Source organism: Oncorhynchus masou, chromosome 29, assembly GCF_036934945.1.
Source record: "Oncorhynchus masou masou isolate Uvic2021 chromosome 29, UVic_Omas_1.1, whole genome shotgun sequence".
In the NCBI taxonomy this organism is placed as follows: Eukaryota; Metazoa; Chordata; class Actinopteri; order Salmoniformes; family Salmonidae; genus Oncorhynchus; species Oncorhynchus masou.
The window spans coordinates 42829269-42850975 of NC_088240.1; positions in this window are offsets into that span (position 1 = coordinate 42829269).

Consider the following 21707-nt stretch of genomic DNA (forward strand, 5'->3'; position numbering starts at 1 on the left):
GTGTCAAATCGGAGGGCCTGTTGTCCAGACCTCTGGCAGTCTCTATGGGGGAGCCACAGGGTTCAATTCTCGGGCCGACTCTCTTCTCTGTATACATCAATGATGTCGCTCTTGCTGCTGATGATTCTCTAATCCACCTCTACGCAGACGACACCATTCTGTATACTTCTAGCCCTTCTTTGGACACTGTGTTAACTAACCTCCAGACGAGCTTCAATGCCATACAACTCTCCTTCCATGGCCTCCAACTGCTCTTAAACGCAAATAAAACTAAATGCATGCTATTCAAACAATCATTGCCCGCGCCTGCCCGCCCATCCAGCATCACTACTCTGGACGGCTCTGACTTAGAATACGTGGATAACTACAAATACCTAGGTGTCTGGCTAGACTAAACTCTCCTTCCAGACTCACATTAAGCATCTCCAATTAAAAATTAAATCTAGAATCGGCTTCCTACTTCGCAAAAAAAGCTTCCTTCACTCATGCTGCCAAACATACCCTCGTAAAACTGACCATCCTACCAATCCTTGACTTCGGCGATGTCATCAATAAAATAGCCTCCAACACTCTACTCAGCAAACTGGATGTAGTCTATCACAGTGTCATCCGTTTTGTCACCAAAGCCCCATATACTACCCACCACTGCGACCTGTACGCTCTCATTGGCTGGCCCTCACTTCATACTCGTTGCCAAACCCACTGGCTACAGGTTATCTACAAGTCTCTGCTAGGTAAAGCCCCGCCCTATCTCAGCTCGCTGGTCACCATAGCAGCACCCACTCGTAGCACACGCTCCAGCAGGTAAATCTCACTGGTCACCCCAAAGCCAATTCCTCATTTGGTCGCCTTTCCTTCCAGTTCTCTGCTGCCACTGACTGGAACGAACTGCAAAAATCACTGAAGCTGGAGATTCCCAACTCCCTCACAAGCTTTAAGAACCAGCTGTCAGAGCAGCTCACAGATCACTGCACCTGTTCATAGCCCATCTGTATACAGCCCATCTCTCTACCTCATTCCCATACTGTATTTATTTATTTTGCTCCTTTTGCACCACAGTAGCTCTACTTGCACATCCATCTTTTTCCATGTTGTAATTACTTCACCACCATGGCCTATTTATTGCCTTAACTCCCTTATTTGACCTTATTTGCACTCCCTGTATATAGACTTTGTTTTCTTTTTTTCTACTGTATTATTGACTGTATGTTTTGTTCATTCCATGTGTAACTCTGTGTTGTTGTATGTGTCGAACTGCTATGCTTTATCTTGGCCAGGTCGCAGTTGCAAATGAGAACTTGTTTTCAACTAGCTTACCTGGTTAAATAAAGGTGAAATAAAATAAATATATAAATTATCTGTAAGGTCCCTCAGTCGAGCAGTGAATGTCAAACAGATTATACCATAAAGACCAGCGTGGTTTTCCAATAACCCGCAAAGAAGGGCACCTGTTGGTAGATTGGTAAAAATGTAAAATAATGATTTGAGCATGGATAAGTTATTAATCCTAACCCAGTTGTCGGAGAGGAAGATAACAACTCAGGGATTTCACCATTACTTTAAAACAGTTACAGAGATTAATGGCTGTGATAGGAAAAAAACTGAGGATGGATCAACAACATTGCTGCTCATTACAAAGAGTGGGACTAGTTTTTCTTCTCTCCCCTGTTATGTATAGCCACTATAAATTAACTGTTGTTAATTTAAACTTCAAAAATATCTTGTTTTGTTGTCATTTATTCCCATTTGTCCTTGCACGAAAAACTCAGCTAATGCTTTGATGGAACATATAATCTTCAACCAACCGCTCTAGTCACTTTCTCGTCTAACATCTCATGGCATCAAATCGGAGCAACACCCCGACGCCTGTGACCTTTTAATGTGTCCAGGCCTCCAGGGGGTTCTTGTGTTCAGTAATTAAGGTCACATGGCCTCTGTGAGCGATCCTTTGTTTTGCTCTGCCAACACAGACTTTACTGTTGGATGCTTTTCACAGTGTTGATATTCTGTTGTAATAAACAGAGAAGGAGAGAGGGAGCGAGAGAGGCTCTCAAATGCATCCTCTCCTGGTCCGACATGGCTTGACAGACTGAAAAGAAGGAAGCCTGTACAGAATAAAAATATTCCAAACCAAACCATGCATCCTGTTTACAACAAGGCACAAAAGTAATACTGCTAAAAATGTGGCTAAGCAATGAACGTTTTGTCCTCAATGCAAAGCTTTTTGTTTGGGGCAAATCCAATACAATACTAAGTACCGGTCCTCTTATTTTCAAGCATAGTGATGGCTGCATCATGTTATAGGTATGCTTGTAATCGTTAAGGACTGGGGATTTTTTCAGGATACAAAATAAATGGAATGGAGCTAAATACAGATCAAATCCACCAGCCACTTGGAGATGAATTCACCTTTCACCGGGGCAATAATTGAAAACACACGGCCAAATCTACACTGGAGTTGCTTACCAAGAAGACAGGGAATGTTCCTGAGTAGACCAGTTACAGTTTTTTACTTAAATCTACTTCAAAATCTATGGCGAGACCTGAAAATGGTCCATTTTGAATTTAGGCTGTAACACAACAAAATGTGGAATCATTTAAGACTTTCTGAAGGCATTGTATATCAGCATAATTTTAAAAAAATGTAGTTTGGCCTTTGGGCCTATTTACTAACTCTGGTATGACAGAAGCACACTGGTACCTTTCGTTAGTCTATTTGAATGATCTAATGAAAAAAAATGTTGTCCATGTTTAATTTTCAACATTAGCAACACCAAAATCATACAACCCCATAGTAGAATAGTTTGCCTATTCAATTTTTCAGCCTGTCACTTTCTATGCAATAAAATAATGTTCCTCGGGAGGCACATTAGGTAATAAGCATCATATTTGCACTTCTCCAGAAATAGCTAGTGGAAAGGAGCTCATGTCTTTTATACCGGAGCTCAAACCCTGTCTGGGGTAAATTTGCACTTGAGGTAAAAGGAGGAATGTTGTAAACAAGCAAGAGAGGAGGTAGGTCAACTTTGCTGCTTCTATAATACACTGAGTCATTGAATTTGCGTCATGTACAGTGCTTTCTCACCGCAAACTCATGGATGGTGAATCTTTGTAATAAGTTTGTTTTTTAAACCAACAACGATATTTCTAAATAGGATTGTGTCAGAAGCATTATACCATAAAATGCATCTCTCATTCCATGGGCATGAGGCAATGTGTGCACACATATGCCTAAGGGCTCTTTGGCAGGAGGCATGGATATTTGTCCTATCCATTGAATATAGTTTGTTCAACTACAATAGGCCTAGTTATAACAAACATGGAGCCAATCTAGTTATTTGTTTCGGCTTCAACATGGAAATGTTAATCTCCACACATTGCATTTTGAACCATGTTCGAGCCATGGACAATTAGACAATACCCAAACATTATAATAAGACACGCTTACCATTGCTGTTGACATGGCCTGTTAGAGACTTTGCCACGTGAAAGGTAAACAAACGAACAGGCAAGTAGCCTAGTCGACAAGCGGATTCAGCACCATGGACAGTGATTGGCATTCCCATGATTTGACAGTTTGGTCCAACAGATGAAAGTGGAAGATGGAATGTCATTAACACAATGACAAATGAATAATAATAAGCAGTCTATTGTAATAACTTGATGTTCCTAAACAGGCTTCCTACATTCACTGACACCTTTCATTCAATGAGCATCGCACACAGGCCTAACGAGTCGCAACTTTTCACAGAAGCTGATAAAAGACAGGTAAATTACCAACCCTGGCACCAGGGTTGGAAAATAGCAGAGTACTGGCTTTTACAAGTCGAAATTGACAAAGAGTGTGAAAACAATGATTCATTGATTGTTCTCTCATGGAAGCATTTTCCAGCTCCTGGGAATCATAATTCCTGTTTCCCCAGTCATCGGCTTAGTGTTTATGTTTAACGATCTGTTTCTTATAATCCTTTGTTTCCTCTCTCTTTCGTCCATATGACCTTATCCAAGATTACTCAAGGATGAGGGGTTTAGGCGTTGGCAGCAGTTAAACAGGCAGGAAACAGCAACTCCTACAGCTCAGGCCATGTGATCCAAACAATAAAATGTCCACATTAGAGTAGCCTGGAATGGGGAAAGCACTTTGCTGTTCATTACAAAGAGTGGGACTAGTTATTATTTTCTCCCCTGTTAGGTATAGCCACAATAAATTAACTGTTGTTAATTTAAACTTCAAAAATAACTTCTTTCATTGTCATTTATTCCCATCTGTCCTTGCACAAAACACACAGCTAATGCTTTGATGGAACATGATGCCATACAACACTCCTTCCGTGGCCTCCAACTGCTCTTAAATGCTAGTAAAAGCAAATGCATGCTTTTCAACCGTTCGCTGCCTGCACCCGCACGCCCGACTAGCATCACCACCCTGGATGGTTCCGACCTAGAATATGTGGACACCTATAAGTACCTAGGTGTCTGGCTAGACTGTAAACTCTCCTTCCAGACTCATATCAAACATCTCCAATCTAAAATCAAATCTAGAGACGGCTTTCTATTCCGCAACAAAGCCTCCTTTACTCAAGCTGCCAAACTTACCCTAGTAAAACCGACTATCCTACCAATCCTCGACTTCGGCAACGTCATCTACAAAATAGCTTCCAATACTCTACTCAGCAAACTGGATGCAGTTTATCACAGTGCCATCCGTTTTGTTACTAAAACACCTTATACCACCCACCACTGCAACCTGTATGCTCTAGTCGGCTGGTCCTCGCTACATATTCGTCACAAGACTCACTGGCTCCAGGTCATCTACAAGTCCATGCTAGGTAAAGCTCCGCCTTATCTCAGTTCACTGGTCACGATGGCAACACCCACCCGTAGCACGCGCTCCAGCAGGTGTATTTCACTGATCATCCCTAAAGCCAACACCTCATTTGGTCGCCTTTCCTTCCAGTTCTCTGCTGCCTGTGACTGGAACGAATTGCAAAAATCACTGAAGTTGGAGGCTTTTATCTCCCTCACCAACTTTAAACATCTGCTATCTGAGCAGCTAACCGATCGTTGTAGTTGTACATAGTCCATCAGCAAATAGCCAAACCCAATTTACCTACCTCATCCCCATACTGTTTTTATTTATTTACTTTTCTGCTCTTTTGCACACCAGTATCTCTACCTGCACATGACCATCTGATCATTTATCACTCCAGTGCTGATCTGCTAAATTGTAATTATTCGCCTTCTTCCTCATGCCTTTTGCACACAATGTATATAGACTCTTTTTAAAACTTTTTTTTACTGTGTTATTGACTTGTTTATTGTTTACTCCATGTGTAACTCTGTGTTGTTGTCTGTTCACACTGCTATGCATTATCTTGGCCAGGTCGCAGTTGTAAATGAGAACTTGTTCTCAACTAGCCTACCTGGTTAAATAATGGTGAAAAAAAAAAAAAAAAAACATATCGTCTTCAACCAACCGCTCTATTTACTTTCTCGTCTTTTTTCTCATGGCGTCAAATTGGAGCAACAACCCGACGACTGTGACCTGTTAATGTGACCAGGCGTTCAGTGGGTTCTTGTGTTCAGCAATTAAGGTCTCACATGGCCTCTGTGAGAGACATCCCTTTGTTTTGCTCTGCCAACACAGACTTTACTGTTGGATGCTTTTCACAGTGTTGATATTCTGTTGTAATAACCAGAGAAGGAGAGAGGGAGCGAGAGAGGCTCTCAAATGCATCCTCCCCTGGTCCAACATGGCTTGATTGGTGTAAGCCCCATGAGTGAAATCCTTGCTTTCACCTATCCGACCATGTTAAAGTCATGGTTATCAGTCATGGTTACCTACCTCAACGAAGACAGGAAGGAGGGGAATCATTTGTAAGTATTCAAACTATTCAGGGCCGCAGTTTTGGGCCTCAATAATCGTGAAGCTATGCAAGTACTCCGAGCCAAATATGTGCAAGGGCACTTGCCCAAGACCATTGTTGTTGCTGTGCCTGGTGCCATTATGGGATACATTTTCTGGCTTTTTGATGGTGTCTCACAGGACAAAGCACCATGGCGAAGCAGAGAGGATTTTGCCTTCACACATCTGCATGTGGGCGAGTGTTTGCAGTCATTGTTTTTGTTTTCCTCGTCTTCTCACGTTGCTGTGCCCTCAATGCTAACGTGCTCTTGTCTCAGGGGGAATAATTGCACTGACGTTGGGTACAACGGGTAACATGGGCACTCTGGGGGGGGGGGGGGCATGGCCCTGGTACCGTCACCGAGCAAATCGGCCCTTTCATGGAAACCAGCCGCTTAATTGCTGTCAGATGTAAGCTTTGGTGTGCGATCAAGCCGCCAGACTTCTCTCTGTTGAGTTTGAATTAATTTATTATGTTCTTAATTAAAAGTGCTTTTGAATGTCTCGCGTAGAGGCTTGAGGTTTCGAAGAGATGCGTAGGCGAAAGCCTCACTCCGAAAAACGTTTGATTCCTGTGAAAGTGTTTGTGGCATAAGGAAGGGGCGTACATACATAGGTGATCATGTCGGATCTTACAATGATGCTCTGCATGCATTTAAAATGGATCCTTCGTTGTCTATTTGTTATTCCATGAAATTATGTCACCGTTCTTGTGTCTTGCTGACATTTATTAGATCAATCAAAACCTCAATCAATCAGCGCTTGATTTCCACCAAACCCTTTTCTAATTCCATCAGATAGTCTCTATGATCACCTACTGTGCTGGCTTAATCAACCGAGTTACATTACAGATTCCCCCAAACATCGATCTTCAGAAGGAAAGCTATTCTCCTGTCGGTGCACTTCAGGGCAGAGCCTAGTGGTTCATCTTTGGTCAGCAGGTTTGTGGCGAACTTGCCAACAACGTGGACAAAAAAACGACAGACAGCCCTATCACTCTTTCAGATGGCCCCTCTTTCTTAATGCTCGTTGTACTTTTAATAGCTCGACCTTCCTTCTTTTACGTGCCAACTCGCTCTTTCCAGTTCATATATCCTTGGGCACAGCTGGCAATTCTTCCCAGGGATGGATGTTTTTTTTCATATGCCAGTTGATAGGCGTGACTCGACATCCATTTCTTACCTCTGGAATAAGCTTTTCCTGGCCATATATCTTTTATGATATATGTTGCACCGTTATTTGTCGTGGATGAAACCCTATAGGTTGTCAGGACAGAAAATGCTTTTTATGTATTCCTTTTTATCCAATGCCTTACCTCTTAATATCCATTTAATGGGGAAATAAAACATTCAACACTCGAAGAGAATTTAAGGCTCTCTCAAAATGAAATAGGCAAGATCCATGGCACCTCAATACATTTGCGTTTCAAGGTACCACGGAGGAACCCTGTTTTTCAGGGCAGTGTCCTCCAAACATGGTTTGCTGAGGTTTAGCAAGACGTCTGTTGAGTTAATGGTGCCAAACAATTCCTCTACATATGTGGATCCGCCCATGGCAGCTTCCTGAGAAGTCGGAGGACCATAGGGAAGGAAAATAAAATATTATTATGATGGTGATAATAGTTACGATGATGACGGTGGTGATGATGCCGTGAGTGTGTATGTGTGTGCGTGAGTGTATGCATTCATGCATGTGTGTGCGTGTATGTGCGCTTGTGAGTGTGCCTGGTTAGGCCACGCTTGATTCTGACTCACCATGGTGTTTCCTGGCCACACTGGTTGACTCAGAGGGTCCTGCTCATCCAGCCATCACGGCCCAGTGTGTGTGTGTGTGTCTGGATCATACACACACCACACTGATGTCATCTCCAGAGCTCAACCCTGCCTGGGACATTAGATGAGCTGCTTTGGGAGAAATTGTTGATATTACTCATACATTTTTACAAACATTGTTCAATGATTAACAATTTAGTGTATCTATCACATAAGTTGGAACACGTTTCTGTGTGGAAAAAGACTGAGTGAATGAGATGATCGGGTCAAATGAACCTATTTAAGTAACCTAACCTAAGTTAGAGATGTGTCCATTCAGTCACTATTGTCTCCTTGTTCTCATCAACCTATTCACCCTCCTCCACCTCCTCTGTGTACTATCCTTGCTTCATTCTCTGCCATTTTCGTTCACACACACACTTCCACGCTGGATACGTTTACTCCACTCAGACCCTTTAAGAGCAGCAGGGTGACAATGCAAAGCAAAATTCCCTGTCTCAACTCCGCCCGGCAACAAAGCCAGTCAGACGATCATTAGTTTGATAATGTATACACCGGCCTCTTTCTGTGGTGACCTCAGAAGCCCTCATGGCTATCACCTGAGGGCTAGGTGCTCCTGTATGTGAAGGCACCAGGACCCCATAAGGTCTTTATTCCATTAAGGTGAAGTGGAGAGAGGGGACTGGGTTATATGTAGCCGCTATACTATTCACAACTGGCCTGATTAACAGGCGTGTCCCCATAGAGGATCGCTATAGAGTACACTATACACTCACTCCCTGGGTCCAGGGTGAAACGGCTGACCCACTCGTCCACTGTCACACAGCTTGTCTGTGTCTGGCTATGTTCAATTGGCCAGAGAGCGCTGAACCCTGTGAACTGTTGTGTCCCCACTAAGGAAACAGGGAGAAGGGGGAATAATAGAAGGGGACATAGACGAAACGGGGAGACAGAATCTTTCAATTGATATCTTGTGTAGACACACACACACACACACACTCTTATTGTGCTAATTCAGGCCCCCACTTTATGGGTATGATGCCTTTTCCAGAAGCCAGGGAGAACTGTCCAAAAGTTCCAATGAGAGTATGTGGTTGCATTTGTCTCAGACTGTGGTTGTGTTCAGAGGGTCTTGTGTAGATCCATACACATACATGAGCACGCAGACACACACCAAAATTTAACACACTCCTAGTGCTACTTGAGCATATGACCGTTTTTCCCAATGGATTTGGCATATTTCTAGAGACAAAGTTCCACATTCTTCAAATTAAAGTCATCCAAATGGACATTGTTTCCACTGCGGATCAGAAAGTGACATAACTCCCCACCATTGCAGAGACCTTGCTTCCCCTTCGTTCTTAAACAGGTGCAGCAAGGCCTGGAAACCAGATCATGTTGACTCGGGTGCATTCAGGAATATGGATTTTTTTAATGAATGCACTGTGTAGTCCAAAGGTAGAAAAACATGATTTTAGAAAGGGTATGTTTTGTCTTTATAGGGTATCACCACAACGGTTTCTTGTAAGTTTTAAAAATGTACCTATACTATAGACAGGTTGGTTGTTTAGCAAAAGAACAACTATGGGGCAAAACAGACTGGGTTGGCTTAGACGGTTGACAACATGTAAACTATATTTGGTCTCCAAATGTTTATTGAAAGAATAAACACATTTGCACACATTGAGCCCTTGTTGTCTCTCAAATACATTGTTTTAGTTGTTGGTTAGATAGCAAGCGAATTTGAGCCATATTAGCAGAACCATCAGTCAAAACACCTCAAAACAAGACATGGTATCAATAACAAGTGACAACAAGCCACCTATGATTCCCCACATGGCAGCTTTTTCCCATTTTTTTCTAGCTATCTGACCATTCAGAATCATAACAATGCAGGCCTTTTGACCCAATCAATGTGCACACATAAATGCTGTGATACTGTCAGCTAACCCTTCTATAGACCATTTAAACAGGTAAAACACTTCAAATCACGGGTGGCCACAAATAACTAGCTGAATGCCATGCCCTCACTAAGCAATGCCTCCAATATAATGTCTCAGTGTGCCTTGCCTTTTCGAGTGAATTGTAGAGTTACCACCCATGATTATATTTGTTAGTGACATGGGTGTGGTGTTTATTGATTTTAAATCCTATGTCCTTCACCAAATGAGTTACTAGGTGAATGTTATTGTTAACATTTTACTCTTTATGACAATATATTTCATAACTCAAATAGCCTGATTGTGAGGTGTCAGGATTTGGCCAGGGTTGTTCCGGGTTTTGGTCACTAGATGCCCCCATTGTGCTTTTTGACCTTATGTTTTTTCCCTTGTTCCCCATTATTATTTGCACCTGTGCCTCGTTTTCCCTGATTGTATTTAAACCCTTAGTTTCCCTCAGTTCTGTGCTCTGTGTTTGTATGTTAGCACCCAGCCCTAGTGTTCTGTGTATTCTTGTCGATTCCGGTGGACGCTCTTGTGGAATTCTGTTTTTGTTTTTTGAGTATCTCTTGAGGCTTTTTTGTGCTATACCTACCACCTTTTGGATTTGCCATTTTGTATTGAAGGACTTCTCCTTTTTACTTTATTAAATACACCGTCTTAAGTACTGCTGTGTCTGCCTCATCTTCTGGGTTCTGCTGACTATTCGTGGCTCAGTTGGTTAAGTGACTGTTTCTCACTCTGGAGACCCAGGTTCGCAACCGGGTCCTGACAGAAACACAGAGCCAAAAATGAACCCAGAGGCAGCCAGTTCCCAGGACCTTTTTGCCATGCTGTCCCACCACCAGGAGACTGTCCAACGCCACGAAGCCGCCCTGGTTCAGCAAGAGGCCTTAATGGCTAGACATTCTCATCTTCTGTCGGAGATGCTGACTTCCATTAAGCAAATATCTGATCGTCTTACCCCGGCAACAGTTCCCGTCCCAGTACCTCAGATTCACGTACCCATGGCAGTTAACCCCTGGCTGAACCTCGTCTTCCACCTCCCCAACGGTTCTCAGGTGATCCAAGTGCTTGTAAAGGGTTTCTCACCCAATGTTCTCTCTCCTTTGAGCTACAACCCTCGTCGTTTCCCACCGACCGGTCTAAGATCGCTTATATCATCACCCTGCTGTCGGAAAAAGCCCTGGCCTGGGCTACTGCTGTGTGGGATTCCCATAGTTCCTGCTGTGCCAGCTACTCTGCCTTTGCTGAGGAATTCAAACGAGTGTTTCAAGGCCCAAGCAGTGGTTCTGACTCAGCCAAACAGCTCCTGACTCTCCACCAAGGTTGGCGCAGCGTGACGGACTATGCCATCCAGTTCCGCACGGTGGCAGCAGCAAGTGGCTGGAACATCGAGGCGCTCACGGTGTGCTTTCTGAAAGGCCTTTCCGACACTATCCAAGATGAACTGGCCACTCGGGAACCACCGGACAATCTCGAGTCCCTGATCAAGTTGGCCTCACGCATTGACCAGCGTCTGAGAGAGAGAACTCAACCGTAGACCTCTAGCCCCTATCAGTCCCAGCTCCGAGTCCCCACCTTTATCCTCGCTGGCTCCATCGGAACCCATGCAGATTGGACGCATCTCCCAGGCTGAGAGAGACCGCCGGATGAGGGAGCGACGCTGTCTATATTGCGGCAAACCGGGCCATTTCTGTTCCACGTGTCCCGGGCTCCAGGGAAACGCTCTGTCCCGTACAGACCGGGGGAACTGTAACGGGAAACATAACCTCCTCCCATCCGTCCAACTCCCGTCTGCTCATTCCAGTCACCCTCTCCTGGGACAACCACAAGCTTCACCTTCAAGCCTTGGTAGACTCTGGAGCCGCAGGTAACTTCATGGATGGTGTCTGGGCGAAGGAGAATGGCGTTCCTCTGAACCTCTAAGTGAACCCATGAGGGTCACTACATTGGATGGAAGCCCTTTGGGATCTGGACTTGTCACTCATGTCACTACCTCCTTGCGACTTTCAGTTTCACAACACCAGGAATTGATGAACTTTCATTTGATCTCCTGTTCCGAGTTCCCTCTCGTCCTTGGATACCCCTGGCTTCACAGCCATAACCCTCACATCGACTGGTCTGTGGGCACTATCAAGCAGTGGGGTCCTACGTGCCAAGCTACTTGTATTTTCCAGAATTCCCGAGTTCTACTCCCGAGTCTTTAGAATCCATCGACCTGACCCGAGTTCCCGAGTGTTACCATGACCTCAAACTGGTGTTTAGCAAACAGAGGGCCACCATGCTACCACCCCATAGACCTTACGATTGCCCCATCGACCTGTTTCCGGGCACTTGCCCCCAGGGGTCGGATCTTTCCCGATCTCCACCCGAACGAGCTGCTATGGACACCTACATCAAGGACGCTCTGGAAGCAGGCCTCATGCGTCCATCCACCTCCCCGGCGGGAGCAGGGTTTTTCTTTGTGGCCAAGAAAGACGGTGGATTACGTCCTTGCATCGACTACCGGGGACTCAATGCCATAACCGTCCGTAACCGTTACCCGCTACCCCTTATGGCCACAGCCTTCGAGCTGCTCCAGGAAGCAGTTGTTTTCACTAAGCTTGACCTGCGGAACGCATACCATCTTGTGCGGATTAGACCTGGTGACGAGTGGAAGACCGCTTTCAACACGCCTACTGGTCACTATGAATACTTGGTGATGCCCTTCGGCCTGACCAACGCCCCAGCGGTGTTCCAAGCGCTCATAAACGATGTGCTTAGGGATATGCTTAACATATTTGTGTTCGTTTACTTGGATGACATCCTCATCTTTTCGAGCTCCCTTCAAGAACACACTAAGCATGTCAGACAAGTACTCAAACGCCTCCTGGACAGCCATCTGTACGTTAAGCTGGAAAAATGTGAATTCCATTCATCCCGAGTACAATTCCTGGGATTTGTAGTGGAACCCGGTCGAGTCCAAATGGACCCCAGGAAGGTAGGGGCGGTAGCGGATTGGCCCACCCCAAATCCGTTAAGGAAGTTCAGCGTTTCCTGGGCTTCACAAACTTTTACCGCAAGTTCATCAAGAACTTCAGCTTGGTGGCAGCCCCTCTCTCAGCTTTAACCAAGGGTGGCAATGCAAGGTTTTTGTGGGGAAGAGAAGCTGAGACGGCCTTCCAAGGACTCAAGCAGCGCGTTCTCTCTGCTCCCATCCTGATACTACCGACTACGGATGAACCATTTGTGGTGGAGGTAGACGCATCAGAGGTTGGTGTTGGAGCTGTCCTGTCTCAGAGGGGTGAAGACAAGAAGCTTCATCCGTGCGCTTTCTTCTCACACCGGCTTACCCCGACTGAGAGGAACTACGATGTGGGGGATCGTGAACTCCTAGCGGTTAAGATGGCATTGAAGGAATGGAGACACTGGCTCGAGGGGGCTTCTCACCCGTTTCAAGTGCTTACGGACCACAAAAATCTGGAGTATATCCAGCAGGCGAAGAGGTTGAACTCTAGACAAGCTAGATGGTCTCTTTTCTTCAATCGATTCCAGTTTATCCTCACCTATCGGCCCGGGTCGAAGAATCTCAAACCGGATGCCCTGTCCCGAGTCTACGCTCCTGCCATTCGAGATGACACGGACATGCCTGTCCTTCCTGCTGCTAAGATTGTGGCTCCGATCTCGTGGCAAGTTGAGGATACCGTGAGACGTGCTCAAGCTAGCGAACCGGACCCGAAAGGAGGTCCTGCCAATCGGTTGTTTGTCCCCAAGGCAGTGAGGACTCAGGTCCTTCTGTGGGGGCACTCCTCTCGCCTCACCTGTCATCCGGGCGTAGGTCCAGCGTAAGTTCTGGTGGCCTACCATAAGAGAAGACGTTGCCACTTTCGTCAATGCCTGTCCCGTGTGCTGCCAGGGCAAATCTTCTCACCTCCGCCCTCAAGGACTCCTTCACCCTTTACCTGTTCCCCACAGACCCTGGTCCCATATCTCATTGGACTTTATTACTGGACTTCCTCCATCCCATGGCAATACTACTATCCTAGTCATAATCGACAGGTTTTCAAAGGCGGCCAGGTTCGTCCCTCTGACTAAGTTACCTTCTGCCAAGGAAACGGCTGAGTTGGTAATTAATCATGTGTTCCGAGTCTTCGGCATTCCTCAAGATATGGTTTCTGACAGAGGTCCCCAGTTCGCCTCAAGGTTTTGGAAGGCCTTCTGCCAACTCATGGGGGCTTCTGCCAGTCTATCTTCAAGGTACCATCCGGAGTCCAACGGCCAAACAGAGAGGATGAATCAAGAGCTGGAAACCACCCTCCGATGTATGACTCGTGACAACCCGTCCACATGGTCATCCTATATTGTTTGGGCCGAACACAACACCTTGCGCTCCTCCTCCACTGGTATGTCCCCGCACGAGTGTCAGTTTGGCTATGCTCCTCCATTGTTCCCGGACCAGGAGGCAGAAGTCAGAGTGCCTTCAGCCTTGAAGTTCGTCAGACGCTGTCGGCTTATGTGGAGGAAGACCCGTCTTAATCTTATGCGTTCCTCACAGAGGTACCAACAACAAGCCAACAGACGTCGCCGTCCCGGGCCTACCCTGCGCCCCGGCCAGAGAGTCTGGCTCTCCACAAGAGACTTAACGGGTGGAGTCTCGCAAGCTGTCCCAAAAATACATCGGTCCCTTCAAGGTTGCCAGGAGAGTTAACCCAGTTTCTTATCGCCTACACTTACCCAGATCCCTTAAGATTAATCCCACATTTCACATTTCATTGTTAAAACCTGTTGTTTTTTCTCCCCTTGTCCCGGCAGACAGACCTCCGCCTCGTGTCATTGGAGGCCAGCCGGCTTATACCGTCCATCGGATACTGGATTCCCGCCGGATGCAGCGGTCCTGGCAGTATCTGGTGGACTGGGAAGGCTACGGTCCCGAGGAGCGCTCCTGGGTTCCTGCCAAAGACATCCTGGACCCTGACCTCATTCGTCAGTTCAGGGCCCTCCACCCTGAGAGAGCTGGTAGGAACGTCAGGAGCCGTTCCTAGGGGGGAGATTCTGTCAGGATTTGGCCAGGGTTGTTCCGGGTTTTGGTCACTAGATGCCCCCATTGTGCTTTTTGACCTTATGTTTTTTCCCTTGTTCCCCATTATTATTTGCACCTGTGCCTTGTTTTCCCCTGATTGTATTTAAACCCTTAGTTTCCCTCAGTTCTGTGCTCTGTGTTTGTATGTTAGCACCCAGCCCTAGTGTTCTGTGTATTCTTGTCGATTCCGGTGGACGCTCTTGTGGAATTCTGTTTTTGTTTTTTGAGTATCTCTTGAGGCTTTTTTGTGCTATACCTACCACCTTTTGGATTTGCCATTTTGTATTGAAGGACTTCTCCTTTTTACTTTATTAAATACACCGTCTTAAGTACTGCTGTGTCTGCCTCATCTTCTGGGTTCTGCTGACTATTCGTGGCTCAGTTGGTTAAGTGACTGTTTCTCACTCCGGAGACCCAGGTTCGTAACCCAGGTTCGTAACCCGGGTCCTGACATGAGGCCTAGCTTTCCCCTAATACAGTGGCCAAAACTCATTGTTTACAGGTCACATCAGGCCTGCAAGTAGGGTTGGAAAATTCCATCAACTCCTCAAACGCCCAGAAATTCTGGTTGAAGGATTCACAATTTCCTGCTTATTCCCTATCGTTTACAGGAATCTTTCAACTGTGGGAATTTTGTGAAAGTTACCAGAATTTTGCAAACCTGCCTGCAAGTCTCATTATGCTGGCTTGAAAAGTGATGTGTAATTCATATTGTAATCCATCCAGAGTTAGGATATACAGTGTCTTGCACTAGTATTCACCCCCCTTGGCATTTTTCCTATTTTTCTGCATTACAACCTGTAATTTAAATGGATTTTCATTTGTATTTCATGTAATGGACATACACAAAATAGTCCAAATTGGTGAAGTGACATGAAAAACATTACTTGTTTAAAAAAATTATAAAAAATTAACAACAGAAAGGTGGTGCGAGCATATGTATCTACCCCCTTTGCTATGAAGCCCATAAATAAGATCAGGTGCAACCAATTACCTTCAGAAGTCACATAATTAGTTAAATAAAGTCCACATTTGTGCATTCAAAGTATCACATGATCTCAGTATATACATATTTTCTGAAAGGCCCCAGAGTCGGCAACACAACTAAGCAAGAAAAAAAAGACACAAACACGTTTGGTGTTCGCCAAAAGGCATGTGGGAGACTCCCCAAAGGTACTCTGGTCAGATGAGACAACAATGTAGCTTTTTGGCCATCAAAGCAATCGCTATGTCTGGTGCAAACCCAACACCTCTCATCACCCCGAGAACACCATCCAGTGAAGCCTGGTGGTGGCAGCTTCAGCATGCTTTAAAAATGTGTAAACTTTTGTTATCCCACTTAGGAGACATGTTGGAGAAATTGCCCTTGAACGATTTTGTTGAGCGCTAGAGTGCTCTTCCTTGTTTGCATCCATTCAGCATCACTAGGACCCTCTTAACCCATGCCCATTCATCTCTGTAGTCCTTTCCTGCAGTCAATGACCAAAGGCGCCCTCTTTGGCCTCATGGGTGGAATGTTATTCATATTTTTCAGAATTAATAAAGATGTTATTTTTTATGCCAAAAATCTGTTAAAAAAACTGTCAAACAGTTTTGTTATATTTCAGTCTTCTGAGATGTATATAAAGTGTAATGGGATGTAAACTCAAAATGAAATACATTTCAACTCTATATCTGACATGGCACAGGTGTCTTCTTTTTTTAAGCCCATAACCATGTGCGTGACCATGATTCAGCCTACTGCAGTAAAATTAAGGATTCACATGTTAAACACATGGCGAAACATCAGCATAGTCAACCCATCCATTATATCAGATAATCATGGCCAGCCAGGAAGGATTCTGTCTTTCTCCTTATATAGCACAATGCTGTCTCCTAAACTACACCCAGAATTTAACATTTGTGTTCATATTTAAGGATCCCATTCAAGTTTGTAATTAAGGTACATGAAAGTGCACGTGTTTAAGAAGGCAGTTCTGCAGTAACAACAAAAATTCTATCGGAGTTCATATGCCGGGTGATGACCGTCCCTTTTCTGCTACGCAAGGGTACAGATCAGTACCATCAAGAGTAGGGTACACAAAATACGTTTATTCCCTGAGAAACTGAAATGTACCTTAACCGTGCATCGAGAGTGAGTGTGATGATTGTGCCTTTCATATTCAAAATATTGGGTACAAAAATGTCCCATTACGCTAGATTATCTGCACATGTACCCTGAAAAGGTACAGAACAGTACCATGTGAGATCATTATGTGTACCTCTGAAGGTACATTATGGGCATTATTTTGCTTCTGTATACCCAGAGAACAACATAGTACTATTATTTCTAAGAATGTAGGGTAAAACTAGGCTTTCAAATCAAATCAAACTGTATTTGTCACATGTGCCGAATACAACAGGTGTACAGCTTACAGTGAAACACTTACATTACAAGCCCTTAACCAACAATGCTTTAATTAAGAAGTTAATAAAAAAATATATATTTTTAAGTCTTTCAGTAAAAAATAGATACAAATAACGTGGAAAAAAATACACAACAGCACAATTGGTTACTGGGGTGTAAAATGGCGGCCATCTCCTTCGGCGCCGTTGTAAGAGCTGAGGCCTTATGAAATACGTATGGTATTGTGTTAAAGAATGTCCTTTTAATGACAACATATTCGCTTAAGATCTCACTAGGTGAAGTCCATAGGACTGTAAATGAATGAATGCAACAAACCATGTCTCTGTCACTAATAAATACAGTCATGTGTGGTAACGCAACAATTCACTCAACAGGCAAATAAGGCTTTACAATGAGCAGTGTGTTAATTTAGCACTGTTACACTGTGTATACGGGACCACACTTTCAGTGTTGATTTAACACTGGAGAATTTGCTGTGTATGTACATGTACAGTATGTGTATGCGTGCACATGTGTGTCTTGTTGCCTTGCACTCCATTTTAACAAACTTTACTCTGGTCGGTAAATTGACAAGTCAGTAATAAACGATAGGAAATTACATAATTGCACACAACCCAATAATCTTGTCATTGATTAAAATGCACATTACTCCAAGGAACATGAAAGAACAGCTGTGGTGGGAATCGATATTGAGAGGCCATGTTTCTAATTCACCGTTTTCATTAAGTTCCTTGTTTTCTTCAAAATAACTCCCAAGTCGAGACAACTTCAAAACCAGCCACTAATTGCAGCCAGATGTGTTTATGCACCGGTTCCAATACGTTTTCTACTTTCCAGCCTGCCTAAAAGTCTGGCGAATTCGGATGTGCCTGACCCGCCCTACTTGGCAAATGCAGTAAGATCCTTATAAAATGGCAACATTCATAGCCATGGGAAGTAGTTTGGGGGGTGGGGTGCTGTGATTTATTTATTTTTTTGCTGAGGGGGGATGCATCATTTTTGTTGTTTGTTTCCTACATGTATTTAAGTGTTAACCAGCATTTGTAACGTCAAAACAGTTGTGGAATATTAAAAGACTTGATATATGTTTTCCAGTTTCTTGAATTACTTTGCAAATGGAAGTTGTTTCTATGTGAGAACTGAAATGGTCTATTCATTCCTTTTCCATTTCAGTAGACATTCTTAAGATGAGAAAACAGAATAAACCCACACACGGCTCTTGCTAGTATCACTGCTCTTTGTTAAGCTTTACGTAGACACTCTTCTCCAGAACAACTTATAGTAGTGAGTGCATACATTTTCATACTTTTTCGTACTGGTCCCCCGTGGGAATCTAACCCAGAACCCTAGCAATACAAGCGCCATGCTCTACCAATGTAGATGTTTGAGGACATGGTTTTGTTCTTTCTAGATTCCATTAAAATGACAATCGCAGAGAAAGGGACAGGGCAACAACTCATACAATTCCAACTATTGAACCCTGCAAGATACTATCCTTAACTATACAGCTACCTTTCTTTGCCAAAGCAGAGATGAAAAAAAAAATGTTTGGCAGCACTACAGACATCTATATCGGTCTGCTAGTAAAGACCCAGTGCACTACTTTAGTGAATATTTGATTTAGTTTTGTTTCATGTCCCTCTATCTGGACTGTTCAGGGTTGGGTAGGTTACTTTATAAATATAATCAGTTACAGTTATTAGTTACCTGTCAAAAATTGCAGTCAGTAACGTAATGTTTGGGTTACCCAAAATGTAGCAATGTAGGCCTAATCTGATTACTTCAAGTTACTTTTGGATTACTTTTCCCTTAGAGGCATTAGAAGAAAACTTGTGGTCAGACACACTCACGTGGAACAAACTTAAACTTGCGTCTTTATTCAATGCTGAATTGAATGTCATTGAGAAAACAGAAAGGTGTCCTAATGTTTTTTTTCCGCATACATCTTTTCTGAATTTAGTATTTTTTTTGTAATCAGTTACTGCCCAACCATGGGCCTGTTCTCATTAGTGTTGTTCAGACAAACTAGACAGACCTTAAAGGCATCATCCTTCGCCAACAGGTGACAGTGAATCTTTGCCATTGGCGGGCAAGAAAATGAAAAACAACTGAAAGCAGACCGTGGCTTTATTTGAATACATATTGTTAGCTCCATAGAGCAAGTCCTGTATTTGACAGCCGTGTCCTTCACTGCAATCCAAACCTGGCCCGTCAGCTGCGCACGACCTACGTCTGTCTGGCAGAAGGTTCTGACAAGCCCTCACTCGCTGGGCTGTGCTTCAGGTCAAGAGCAGCAGAAATTATTCATAGTTCTAAGTTTTCACCATAACACCTTGATTCATTTGAATAAGTATGTTTGCAATCGAAATCCTATGCTGTTTTGCCAAGATAATACATGGCTTGGCTTTCTAATCCTCCCTGTCTGGCGGTGGAAAGGAAGTCTACTGTGTGTAGCGCCTCAGTAGGCTAAATAAAATACCATTTCTGACTGAGGACAGAATTCAACAGAACTGTACTTTTGGAAAATAATCCAGATTTCTCTTCCACTATTACAAATATATTAAAATATGATTTATAAAATGAGCGTTTCATAAGGAAAAGATGGTTAGGCCTATGGCTATGTTAGGTAGCCTACATTAGGCCTATAGCCTGTAGTTCGTATGTAGGCCTATGCTGGTGACAATAGGCTAATAGCCTACGTCAGAGGCACAACAAGAGAGGAAAGGAATGTTGACTTGACGCCAAAACTTTAGTCATATATACTTACCCCGCATTTCCAAAATTACGCAAGCGTTTCTGACTATAAAACCTTTTTATGAGCTTTTAACTGTGTAAAAACAAGACGCTGAGCTCAATAGAAATGCACTCATTAATCAAGTCGTTTTACTTTGAAACGCACCTTGTAGGAAATAACAAATATCCCACTGTTTCCACATCATTTCAACCAAAAGATTCAACGTGATGATGTTGGAATAACTGAATGAATTTGACAAAAAGTAATCAATGTTAGGGAATTTCATATTTTTTTAAAACTCACATGTTATCTTAAACCCAATGACAAGATGACATGTTTTCTTGATTTCACATTGCAATCACGTTAGGTGAAACGTCAACCTAATGTCAATCAAAACTAGATGTTGAACTGATGTCTCTGCCAAGTGGGATTGAAGTAGTCAGTTCAGTAATAACTTGTTAAATGTAATATTGTAATTCGATCATTGAGAAATAAATGTTGTTTTTCTTTTTTCCTCCAACGTTGAAGTAAGCATAGAAAAAAACAAAATACAAAAATCAATTAAACATGTTTGTGAGGGGGGGGCTCCATCAATATTTGTATTGTATCATGTCCATATCCTTTTGGCATGCTAATTTGCCAAATATGTGCACGTCAATACATCTGAGCGCAGTTACTTAAAGTGACTTTCTAGTCATAACTCAAACCGATATACTCACTGTGACCCGTAGGGGGTCCAGATTTTAAGTTGTATCAGCTTGAACATTTTGAGTAACGCCCCCACAAATCCACGCGATATAATTTCCCAGTGAGCCTTGCCTTTTCGACAGAATTGTGGAGTTACCACCCATGACTGTATTTGTTAGTGAGCCAGCATAGTGTGACTTGCAGGTAGGGTTGGAAAATTCTGGTAACTTTCCCAACATACCCAGATTTACACAAAATCCTGGTTTAACGGGTTTCCAAGAATCTTCTAAAAGGGATGTGTGGAAAGTAGGGAAATTTACCAGAATTTTGCAACCCTACCTGCAAGTCACATTATGCTGGCTTGCAAAGTGATGTGTAATTCCTATTGGAATCCAGCCAGAGTGAGGCTATCCAACAGTTGACAGTATTCACCCACAACCTGCATTCATAATGACTACCAGGCTTAGGAACAATGTGAGGAGACGACCTAAGTTATTTAAACTGGAACAGCCATTTCAGTAAAGGGTGGAAAAAAAATCTTACTAAATGATTGGATAAGTTTATAAAACTGTATGCTATTTATCTTTGTGTTTCATAAGATGAATCAATCAATCACTCAACGTATATGCAAAAACACAGATAAAAACAATTCCCAAAAAATCTACCCGCAGCAAGAGCATGCTGGTAAAAAAAAAAGAAGTGAATTTGTTATGATAACTTAAAACATTTTTGGTGATTTGACTTCTCATTAAATTTTGAGTCAGTGCCACGTTTGAAGTAATAATGACTTTTCATTGACTTTGAGTTAAACTTGCTCGAAGTATTTGAGCGAAAAATGCCTTTGAGTTTACAGTTCATGATATGCTTAAAGTGGCACTCCGGGCTCCTTTTTCCCCCTCATTTAATAACTGATTTACATAACAAAAGGCATATCTCAATAGGTGGTCCAGGTATGTTGTGACATACAGTAGCACAAGAAAGTGTGTGGGCCTTCTTCTTTTTTTGTCTTTTTTTGTACTCTATTGCTCCTCAATTGTTCCTCAAGCAAGGGGAAGGCTGAGGACATCACGGATTCACATCAAACCAACTCCTTAAATGCCCCACTCTTTGAAATGATCAGGTGTGTCTAAAAAAAACAACAGTATTTTTCGCTAAACTTTAGCGTGTTTACTTTACTGTGGGCCTATTTATTCTTGGGAT